Here is a 12,201-nt window from a genome sequence, read left to right on the forward strand (position 1 = left end):
TTTATATTTTCTGTGGTATCAATCCAGAAAATAATTTCATGCCTTTTGTAATTTCCACAAGACAAATAGCTTAAACCATAAATAATATGGCTTGGCTGTGTCCCCACCCATATCTCATTTTGATTTGTAGCTTCCATAATTCCCATGTGTTGTGGGAGGGACCTGGTGGGGAATCACTGAATCACGTGGGCAGTATTCTCCATCCTGTTTTCATGATAGTGAATAAGTTTCACAAAATCTGATGGTTTAATAAGGGGTTTCTCCTTTCACTTGGTTCTCATTTGCTCTTTCCTGCCACCATGTAAGCTGTGCCTTTCACCTTCTGCCATGATTGAGCCACATGGAACTGTGAGTCCATTAAACCTATTTTTCTTTACAAAGTACCCATTTTTGGGTATGTCTTTATCAGCAGCATGAAAACAGACTAATACCATAAATTGGAACCAGGAGTAGGGTGCTGCTGTAAAGATACCTGAAAATGTGGAAGCGACTTTGGAACTGGGTAAAAGGCAGACTCTGGAACAGTTTGGAGGGCTCAGAAGAAGATGCAAAAATGTGGGAAAGTTTGGAACTTCCTAGAGACTTGTTCAATGGCTTTCACCTAAGTGCTGATAATGATATGGACAAGGAAATCCAAACTGAGGTGGTCTCAGATGGAGATGAGGAATCTCGTTGGAACTGGAGTGAAGGTGATTCTTGCTATGTTTTAGCAAAGAGACTGGCAGCATTTTGCTCCTGTTCTAGAGACTTGTGGAACTTTGAACTTGATGTAGATGATTAGGGTATCTGGCAGAAGAAGCTTCTAAGCAGCAAAGCATTCAAGATGTGACTTGGGTGCTGTTAAAAATCATTCAGTTTTAAAAGGGAAACAGCATAAAAGTTCAGAAGATTTGCAGCTTGATGATGCGATAGATAAAAAACATTTTATGAGGAGAAATTCAAGTTGGCTGCAGTAATTTGCTTAAGTAATGAGGAGACAAATGTTAATTGCCAAGACAATGGGGAAAATGTTTCCAGGGCATGTCAGAGACTTTCAGGGCAGCCCCTCCCATCACAAGCCCAGGAGTCAAAGAGGAAAAAATATTTTTGTGGGCTGGGCCCAGGACCTCCTGCTGTATGCAGCCTAGGGACTTGATGCCTTGTGTCCCAGCTGCTTCAATGTGGCTAAAGGGGCCAGTGTGCAGCTCAGATCATGGCTCCAGAGGGTGCAAGCCCCAAGTCTTGTCAAGTTCTACGTGGTGTTGAGCCTGCAAGTGCACAGAAGTCAAGAATTAAGGTTTCAGAATCACTGCCTGGATTTCAGAGAATGTATAAAAAAGCCTGGATGCCTAGGCAGATGTTTGCTGTAGGTGCAGGGCCCTCATGGAGAGCCTCTGCTAGGGAAGTGTGGAATGGAAATGTGGAGTTGAAGCCCTTACACAGTGTCCTCTCTGGGGCACTGACTAGTGTAGCTCTGAGAAGAGGGCCACCATTCTCCAGACCCTAGAATGATAGATCCACCGTCAGCTTTCACCCTGTGCCTAGAAAAGCCGCACTCAACATCAGTCCATGAGAGCAGCCAGGTGGGAAGCTATACCTGCAGCCTGCAGCAAAGCCACAGGGCCAGAGCTGCCCAAGACCATGGGAACCCACCTCTTGCATCAATGTGACCTGGATGTGAGACATGGACTCAAAGGAGATCATTTTGGAGCTTTAAGATTTGACTGCCTTCCTGGATTTTGGAATTACATGGGTTCTGTAGCCCCTTTGTTTTGTCCAATTTCCCCCATTTGGAATGAGTGTGTTTAATCAATGCCTGTAGCCCCATTGTATCTAGGAAATAACAAACTTGCTTTTGATTTTATCGGCTCATTGGCAGAAGGAACTTGCCTTGTCTCTGATGAGACTTTGAACTATGGACTTTTGAGTTAATGCTGAAATGAGTTAAGACTTTGTGAGACTTTTGGGAAGGCATGACTGGTTTTGAAATGTGAGGACATGAGATTTTGGAGTGGCCAGGGTGGAATAATAAGTTTTGAGTGTGTATCAACCCAAATCTCATCTCGAATTGTACTCCCATAATTCCCACATGTTGTGGGAGGAAACTGGTGGAAGATAATTGAATCATGGGGATGATTTCCCCCATACTGTTCTCATGGGAGTGAATAAGCCTCCCAAGATCAGATGGTTTTCTAAGTAGTTTCCCTTATTGCCTGGCCCTCATTCTCTTTGTCTGCTACAGTGTAAGATGTGACTTTGCTCCTCCTTGCCTTCCTCCATGATTGTGAGGCCTCCCCAGCCACGTGGAACTGTGAGTTCATCAAATCCTTTTTTTCTTGACAAATTACCTAGTTTTGGGTATGTCTTTATCAGCAGTGTGAAAATGAACTAATACACTGAATAAGACACCTACGAATTTAAAAGTTATCAGCTTGTTTTGTCCTCACATCCATGACATTAAATTCAAATTTAACATTGTTCATCTGTGTTCTTTAAAGTCCATGGAATATTCATCTGCTTGGGAATTCTTCTAGAATATCTGTACTGCATACTCTTCCATTTATACTAATGTCTTCTGTTATTTCTTATCTCCTTCAAAGAATATTATTTTTAACCTTTTAAGAAGAGGAACATCTTAACTGTCCTTTATGTTTCAGATTTATATACTGTCACATTTTTGCTAAGGGTCTTTCTTTCTACTTTAACAATCTTAAGATATTTCCCAAGCAACCTATATGAAGAACTCTGCAGGTAATTATTAAAAGAATAAAACTCAGACTTCCAATTCTGGACAAGATGGGGTATCCCATGCCTTCCAGGTCCTTCCTCTTACAAACGAGTACTCCAGACATAGCAAAACAAACAAGCTTATGAACACTGTGTATAGTGAAATGAAGTAAATGGATAGGCTGGTAAATTTAGAACTTGAGGAACAATGTGGTAGGGAGTCTCCTGTATATCTTTATTACATGCAGTATAACTCAGTCAGAGTGTTGCAGATACCTCCGACTGGGAACTGACATCAGGTGCAGCTAAAGTAGATCCAAGAGAACACTGTTCTCCCTAGCTAAAAGTCCACAAAAGTATGTCCTAACAACTGAAAAATCTTTCTTAGCAATGTTTACTCTAACTCCAGCCAAACACTAATGGAAAAGGAAAATAGATACACATTTATACACCTCATCTTCTCACTCTCACCTTCAACCGCAGTAATTTCAGGCAGAAATACTCTGATTCCTCTACCTAGTGAGTGTTGATAAGGCCATGAAAAGACCTATATTTTAGCCAGTTCCTCTCCCACACACACAGAAGGCAATGACACTACAAATTTCCCATTGGGTGTTTTTGGTATAGAGCTGATCTTCAGTTATCTGCTAGACAGAGGTAGTCAATTCTCCGATTCTCCAGCTAGTGGAGTCCAGGAGCAAACTGAGCCTCCTTCCTTATACAGAAGGAACAAGACTTACGAAGGTGGCACTATGTAGGACAAATAAAAACTCTATGAATCAGTATTTTAAAAACCTACCAACGAGAAAACAACCCTGGACCAGATAGAGTCACAGCTGAATTCTACCAGAGGCAAAAAGAAAAGCCAGTCACAATCCTACTAATACTATTCCAAAAATTCAAGGAAGAACCTAAAAACCCCATAGTCTCTGCTAAAAGACTACTAGATGAAAAACAAACTTAGCAAAGTCTCGGGATATAAAATCAATATATAAAAGTCAGTAGCATTTCTATATCCCAAAAACATCTAAGCTGAGAGTCAAATCAAGAATGCAAATCCGTTAGCAATTGTCACAAAAAGAAAAAGAAAATTAAAAATACAGCTAACCAGGGAGGTAAAAGATTGCTGTAATGAAAATTACAAAACACTGCTGAAAGAAATCAAATGATGCAAACAAATTGGAAAACATTCCATGCTCATGGATAGAAAGAATCAATATTGTTAAAGTGGCCACACTGCCCAAAGCAACATACAGATTCAGTGTTGTTCCTATCAAAGTATAAAGCACAGGAATTAGAGACCAATCTGGGCAATATGGCAAAACCCCATCACTACAAAATGTACAGAAATTAGCCAGGCATCCTTGGGAGCCTGACTCAGGAGGATGACTTGAGCCCAGCAGGTGAAGCTGCAGTGAACCATGTTCATGACACTGCACTCCAGCCTGGGTGGCAGAGTGAGACCCTGTCTCAACAACAACAACAACCACCAATAACACTTTTCCCAGAAATAGAAAAAAAAAATCTAAAATGTATTTGGAACCAAAAAAAGAGACTGAACAGCCAAAGCAATCCTAGATAAAAGCAACAAAGTTGGAGGCATCACACTACCTGACTTCAAACTATACTACAAAGGTACAATATGTGTGCAAAAACAGGCACATAGACCAACGAAACAGGTTAAAGAACCCAGAAATAAAGCTGCATACCTACAACCATCTGGTCTTTGACACAGCTGACAAAAACAAGTAATGATGAAAGGAGTCCTTATTCACTAAAGGTGGCTGTAATAACAGGCTAGCCATATATAGAAGATTAAAATTGAACCCCTACATTTAATCATATATAAAAATCTACTCTAGATGGATTAAAGACTTAAATGTAAAACCTAAAACTGTAATGATCTTAGAAGGAAATCTAGAAGATACCTTTATGGACACCAGCCTAGGCAAAGACTTCATAAAAAAGACTCCAAAAGCAATTGCAACAAAACTAAAAATTGACTATTAGGACCTAATTAAAATAAAGAGCTTCTGCACAGCAAAATAAACTATCAACAGAGCAAATGAACAATCTAAAGAATGGAAGAAAACATTTGCAAATATTTCTTTGTTGACTTAACCATCTGACAAAGTCTTAATATCCAGAATCTGTAAGGAACTTAAGTAAGTCAGCAAACAAAACACAAGCAACCCCATTGAAATGGCTAATGGGCAAAGGAACTGAACAGACCCTTCTTGGAAGAAGACATACAGGCTGCCAACAAGCATTTGAAAAAATAAAATACTCTATCACTAATCATTAGGGAATGCAAATCAAAATCACAATGAGAAACAATCTCATGCCAGTCAGAATGGCTATTATTAAAAAGTCAAAAAATGACAAAGGTTATTTTTTGGTGGTTTGCTGGTGAGGTTACAGAGAAAAGGGGATGTGTATACACTGCTGGTGGGATTGCAAGTTAGTTCAGCCATTGTGGAAAGCAGTCTGGAGATTTCTCGAAGAACTTAAAATAGAATTACCATTTGACCCAGCAATCCCATTACTGTGTATATACCCAAGGGAATATAAATCTTACTACCATAAAGACAAATGCATATGTTTATTGCAGCCCTATTCACAATAGCAATGACGTGGAATCAACCTAAATGTTTATGAACGGTGGGCTGGATAAAGAAAATGTGGTACATACACCACGGAATACTATGCAGCTATTTAAAAATAAAAGAGATCATGGCCTTTGCAGCAACATGAATGGAGCTAGAGGCCATAATCCTAAACAAATTGGAGCAGGAACAGAAAATCAAATACTACACGTTCTCACAGGAGAGAGCTAAATATTGAGGAAACATGGACACAAAGAAGGGAATAACAGACACTGGGACCTAACTGAGAGTGGAGAATGAGTCGAGATTGAGGATTGAAAAACTACATATCGGGTATTATAATGATTATCTAGGTGTCAATATTATCTGTGTACCAAAGCCCCATGACATGCAATTTACCCATATAACAAACCTACACATGTATCCCTCGAATAAAAAATAAAAGTTGGAAAAAAAGAAGAAAAATTTAAAAATACAAAAATAAAGCTGCTATTATGAAAATGATCTAACAAGCAATTACAAATGGTTTTGAAACAAATTAAGAAATGAAAAATCTTAACAGTGAATTAGAAGTTTAAAAAAATTCAACTGAAAATTATAAAGCTGAAATATGTGATAATAATGACAAAACTCGCTTGATAAACTCAATAGTGGAGTGAGAGTGATAGGAGATAAATTCAGTGAACTCAAGTCCTGAACAATAAAACTTACCTATTTTGAACAGCAAAGATAAAATAAACAAAAAATAAACCAAGGCCCTTGGACCAATGGGACAATAACAAATGAATTAACATTAATATCATTGGAATCCCAACGAAGAGTAAAGCAAGACCAAAATAGTCCTTAAAGAAAATTTGGCAAATTTGGCAAAAGTGAAAAGCCTTCAGAATTAAGAAGCAGAACACACCTCATATATAACAAACTAAAAAAAAAAAAAATTATTCCAGGACACACCATAATTAAAACTCTGAGAAATAAGCCCCCTAAAAAACAAAAACAAAAATATAAATAAAAATACCTTGAAAGCAGCCAAATAGAAATGGCACATTACTTATACCTCATCAAAAACAATGGGGCAAGAATATAAGTTCAATTGTCCAAAGACTTTATTTATTTATTTACTTGTCTTTAATGCCTCCAGAGTCCATTCAGTGCATGGCAACATTTGGTCTTTAGTAGAAAAAATTTCACTGAATCAGCAATCTATTGAAAGTGAATTAATCCTAGAAGAGCTGCTGATATTTCAACAGATTTTACAGAAGATTACCTGTGCATTTTCACCCAGGTAAAATCCAAATTCTTCCCTAAGATTTTCATAGTTACCTCTAAATAGGGAACTTTCATATAAAATAATAAATTCAGTTTATGGATTATCACACTTTTAATGAAAAACCATTTTTGTTCATCCTATATTAATCCAGATTTGAAAGTAGAATCCTGCTATGAAAAATAATAAAAAGGAACACCAAGACCTGACTAAATATAATATTAATTAACAAAATTAGCTAAAAATAACAGAGGATGCATCAGTTTGATTTGTTTTACTGTAGATTTGACTGGTGCTGGAGGAATTTTAACCCTGAAATGCAAAATAGCTTCAAAATAAACGCTAGACTCCCCTTTTTCTATCTACCTTAATCAGCATAACCTGTATTCAGTGATATAAATTAACATACCTGCCCATCTCATGCCACGCTTAGAGTTCTCATCTTACTCATGATTTTTCAAGTAAAAATTTTTTCACTTTCTCAATGTGAACAACAAAGGTACCACTTGCATTCTTTTGTCATGCCTCCAAGAGAAACATATTTTGAGATTTTTCACCTTCTACCCTCAATATTAATCAATTAAAATAATAGTAAAAAATAATAGTGCCTTCCTAATAAAATTTCTGCCCCAAGGTGCTAAGATAATACACATTAATTCATTCTATCTGTCTATCTATCTATCTATCTATCTATCTATCTATCTATCTATCTATCTATCTATCTATCACCTATCTTTATTCCTGTGTTTATGAGACTAAACATATATATGCCATTCTATTTGCCTTTTGTCCTTCTATTTCTGTGTGTGTGTGTCTCTCTAACTGATTCTCTGCAGCTATGTTATCTGTATATCTCTGTCTGTCCATATGTCTGTCTATCTTTCTATTTGTTTACTTTTTCTGTCTATCTCTGCCTGTTTATCTACGCCTTCACATCTGTGTAAAGACAGAGTGCTATATATATAAAATATATATTTGTCATTTGTCAGTTGTATGTGTATGTGTCTAAGTCTGCCTTTCTATCATCTAATCTGTCTCTGTTTGTCTATTATACATTTTCCTGTTTATCCACCTGTCTCTATCTGCCTAGTCTTCTATCAGATTATTGAACCATATATCTATCAGTGGAATCACTGAACCAAAATAGGTATAAATATGTCATTTTAAAAATTAGCTCTATAATGTTCCTTTTCATTAATTTTACAAAATGTAGTTAACTGTCCTATTGTTTATGGACATTTAAGTTGTTTTTCAAGCATCTGAAATAATCTGGCTTTGGAAATCATAGAATTCCACTCTGAGGACTTAATGCTAAGAAAGTTTAGAAATTCACAGAAATAATTTTTATACAATGGAATGTTCAACTCTTTCAGTTATTTCATTCCTAGGAAGTAACGTATTCAAAGGTTTTGTTCACATTTTTGAACTCATTTAAAACATTATTTTTAGACAAGTTTCATTGAAAATTAAATGATATCAAGTTACTTGAGAGAAGCAAGTATATTTTACATACTGAAATATTATTAATGGATATATGTGAATTAATTATCTGCCTAAGATCTATAACAATGACATTAAAACTTCAGTTTTAATGTAGAGGAGAATAGGCATAGGTCAAGCAAAATGCTGCAGTGAACAAAATGTTATCTGCAAATTGTTAACTCTAATTATTTGCCAGTATTTTTAGTTTATTCAAAGCTACTATTTAAACATCTAAATCATAGAGCAGTGAAAAATCGTCCAAAAAATGTAATTTTAATCATTTCAGATTTTCAGTGTTAAGATGAAGAAATACGAGTTTGATAGCAATTCAATTAGGCAAATTAGTAACACATCAAATGACCTTCAGTAGAAAGTGATAATTAAAGAATGAATGCCATCTTCTAGGAAGGATTTTAGTTATGTGTAAAGGGTTTCTCTTTTCTCTGACCTATTCTACAATTTTAGATTAATGACTTGAATAAAGACATATCAATGTACTTTTAAAAGGTGCTAATGATAAAAATTTATGACAAAATTAGGATGAAATTTAGATTTACACTATGGAATAAATTCTACAAAATTTTATTTAATACCAATGCATGTAAAAAATCTGAATATTTATTTACAATTGTAAATTCAAAATTGTCAAAGTTGTCTGAAAAAGATCAGCTCTGAAAATCATATATTCAACACTTCATTAATTTATTCTCTAATTGTATTTATGATGTGCTAAATATTGATAGAACAATAAATTAATATGTTTACTAGAATTATTAATGGGGATTGTGGGTTAATTAGTAGTCTAATTACAAATAATTAATAGTATACCGATGAGATAATATGCTCTAAGTAGATCTTCAAAATTTTATGATATGTTGATATCATTTCAAGTGTTATGTAAATTCAGGTAAACAAACAAAAAAGGAAACCTTCTTAAATTCCAGGAACTTATAACGGGATTAGTTAAGAGGACCCAGGGGTTTTAACCTTGTGCCTTGGGGGCCATTAAAAAAAACTGGAGTGTTTAGCTCAAAGAAATTAATGTCTCTAACATAGGAAAATGCTCTCCAAAAATTTAATTTATAAAAATTTGAAAAATAGAAAAGGTGGATAGACTTGTTTTTAAGAAAATAATGGTCAATATGAAGAATTCATCAAACAGTGCTACTGTTTCCATAAAAAGAACTAAAGGTCATTTTATTCCTTTGAAACAAAATTGGCTTCCATTGCAAAATATAAAAAGAATTTTTTTTTTTTGGTTTTTATACGACAAATGACATGTAACCTCAATTGGCTTCTTTGACAATTAAAGAATAAAATTTCAGATTCTAGTTTGTTCAAGCTCCCAATCAGGACACAGTAAGTATGTTAAGTACTGATGGCGATTGAATTTTTAAAAAACAGCATGTTGTTTTTAAATAAAAAATTTTAAAAAATGAGTTAAAGTCAAAGTTGGTCTTTTGCCAGAAACACATGCTCAATTAGATTTTCTTGAAAGACCATTTCCCTAAGAGCAACAATACTGTTGAATTAATATATATTTAAAATTTTAATTTTATAAGATGTATACATCAGTCATATCTTCATGAAACTTTTGGTAATCCGCCAATGGGTTTTTCCTTGCTAGTATCGAAAGCAGTGTCCATCATAGTAATTGTCAAACTGAATTATACCCTGTGTTTACAATTGTCCCTCTAATGTGAACTCATTCAATGCAGAGACCAAAATCCATTATTAATTCCACAGTGTTTACAACAGCTGCATATTGTAAATGCTTAATAAATGATTTTTGAATGAGAAAGAAACTGCTGTCCTTTTATTATTTTTATGGCATCTTGGACCATTGTTTCCAACATTAAAACAATGCAAATTCGTTTAACCGTTGTCAATTTAGTATAAAATTATATAAAATATAAATTATTTAGAGATCTTTCAATCTATCACATTGTTACACTTTTATATTTTTAAATTAATACTATGGATGATAAAAATAGGCATAAAGATGATATAACAATTGCTATGTAAGTTTTACCAGATATCAAATTTGACATTATTCCATAAGCTATTTTGATGCTAAGTCCAATTGGCTTTACATTATACTTGCTTATTCTTGTCTGTTGGAATACAGGGGTGATATAGATTCTGTTAGAGTGCACATGGTAAATTGATTATGTAAACATGGGGGTCATTTCCCAGTCTAAGATGAAAAAAGGGTAGCTCATCTTAAATAGCTAACATTATTATTATATTCCATTTCATCAAAAAATAAATAAAGACTAAAAGTTTTCTCATTACTCTTACTCATCAGAGTAAACATTTTGGTATCCACTATTACTGTAGTGTTCTGCAATTACTATTAAATAAATGCTTTTATTTCAGTCTATTTGATTAGCAGCCCTGGTGGAAAGGCTAGCTATTTAATGATGACAGAATCTTTGGATAAAAATAGAAATTTAGGGAAGTGAAGTGAAGTGAAGGTCTATAATAACAAATTTATATTAAGTATAATTACATGCACATAAAATAGGAAAAATTGGATTTTAAATTTGGCAAAACTAAATTCTCATATATAAATATATAAATGAAATTAAATCATAAGCCATAATTTATAGATAGATAGATAAATAGATAGATAACAGGTTTTTTTTGAAACGACAAAAATCATTATGGGGAAGACATTGTTAACTTTAAGTGCTATGATTTAAAATATAATATACTGCAATTAAAATTATTGCTTTTTTTTCAGAAATGTTAAATTGAGACAAATGAATTTCTTGAGGCTTGGCTCACTATCATTCCACTGTAGTCAGCATATTTTAACTTATTTGCATATAAACAAGAAAATTAGAATAATTTATGATACATGAATTTAAAAATGATGTTTAAATTAATGAGTATAAAAAAACACAATATAGAAAATTGATTAAGGGAAAAGAAATAAGTGTGTGCATATTTTGAAGGTAATTTCTACCATGATGTAATTTTCCTTTTCAATTGTCTCCCAGTGGTGCATATAAGAAATATCTACATATCATATTTTCATCCATTACAAATAATCACAATATTATTATAAAAAGTACATATAAATATAATTCATATCTGAGTAAGGTACTGTGTATCATGGGTCTCAACATTAATGTTTACTTCATTGTAAATAGGACTTCCAACATGCATGGAGAAAGCGAATCATAAAACAAAGCTGTACTTGCTATGAATCAGGTAGTTTTTGCAAGTTTTGAGTTCAATACTGTGAAAAGTTATCCGTCTTTAAAGATTTATTATATCTTAAAAAATCTATATAATTTATAAACAAATTATTTTTATTGATGAATAATGATTAAAAAATATTTTGAACTAAACTTAGCAAAGAAAAATGTGGCAAATATGAGAATAAAAGGTAACATTTTGAAGGAAAGTATATGTAAATACAGTCATGACACAGAGTGATGGTAAAATTAGTTTTGTGTCCTTACTTTAGAAATATCCAAGGTTCATTTAAAATGCAAAGAACAACGTGCAGCTATGTCCAGTTAGGATTCTCCTTGTAGAAAAAGAATCAAGTTTACAATTTTCCTAGCAGAAGAAGAATCCAAGAATCAAAGGAGTTTTTTCTTTGTAGAGAAAGAATCAAAGTAATAGAATAGATAGAGATATACACAAGAAGATTTGTGAGGAGAGCTGGTTCCCAAGATTATGGAGGGTGAGAGGGTTTATGATAGGTTGCTTGCAAATTTTAGACAAACCCAGCAGGCCAATAACATGGCTCCGTCCAAGTATGAAGCCCTCAGACCTAAGTTGATGGTGTAACGTCTGGGTACATAATAGTGAGGAGCATCATGTTGTGTGTGCGCTTGTGTGTGTGTGCACATATGTGCATATACACTCAGATAGCAATTCCATGTTTTCATCGGGGTTGTACATATATTTAACCCTCAGGAAAGACTTGTGCAAAGTATTCCATAGGTTCCATGCAGACCATTGTCAAAAGTCAGTCTTCACAGCAATCAGAGGGCATCAGACAGGATTACATGGAAACAAGCTGCAGGTCAGCAGTTTGAGACCCATAGGGTTTGTTTCCACTATGACCATCAAGAGCTTTTTTTTAAGATAAAGCTGAGAATCAAACACATGTTTCTTTCT

The sequence above is a fragment of the Macaca thibetana genome, chromosome 7 (genome assembly GCF_024542745.1).
Source record: "Macaca thibetana thibetana isolate TM-01 chromosome 7, ASM2454274v1, whole genome shotgun sequence".
NCBI lineage: Eukaryota > Metazoa > Chordata > Mammalia > Primates > Cercopithecidae > Macaca > Macaca thibetana.